Below are 727 nucleotides of genomic sequence, written 5' to 3' on the forward strand. Positions count from 1 at the left end.
AAATCTTAAACACGGAGAGTTAGATAAAACCTCACGCTCTCAGGTGTTTAACCTTGCCCACCCACGTGTTAACACGGAAAGTTAGATAAAACCTCACACTCTCAGGTGTTTAACCTTGCCTACACACATGTTTCACTCAAAGTTCCAAGAGAACAAACTAGATAACCCAAAAATGAGAATCCCAAGTGAACCACCCAAGGAACAAGATAGAGAGATAAGAGATTTAACAAGGGAAATCTGTATTAACCACCTCCAAGGCCGGATTTCTCCTCGGCCAGCAGACTTACTCTTCCTCCACCAAACCACAATCAAAATCTTTTTATATATATATATATATATATATATATATATTCGATTAGATCTTTCTCTTTTTAAAAAAAAAATATGGATGGTAAAGAGGGGCCCGGATTCAAGATAGATAGAAGAAGAATTTTTATGAAGAAAATGGTAGATGAGAAAGATGGAATGAAAAGAGATACCGAAAGAGTGGCTCTGATACCACTTGAAGAACCCTAAGGAACGAACACTCAACTGGATCTGATGATATGAACTCGATCTGAACAGATAGAGAACTGATGGATTGTTTAGTGACACAAAGGGCTGCAGAAGACCCGATGATACTACCATAAGTTTCAATGGCCGCTTGATTTGACACACAAGTCCGGCTCAAAGAAAGGGATTCACTCGGAGATAACCTCACCAAGAGAACAAGGATGTTCTAAGCAAA

The sequence above is a fragment of the Brassica oleracea genome, chromosome C4 (assembly GCF_000695525.1).
Source record: "Brassica oleracea var. oleracea cultivar TO1000 chromosome C4, BOL, whole genome shotgun sequence".
Taxonomy (NCBI): Eukaryota; Viridiplantae; Streptophyta; class Magnoliopsida; order Brassicales; family Brassicaceae; genus Brassica; species Brassica oleracea.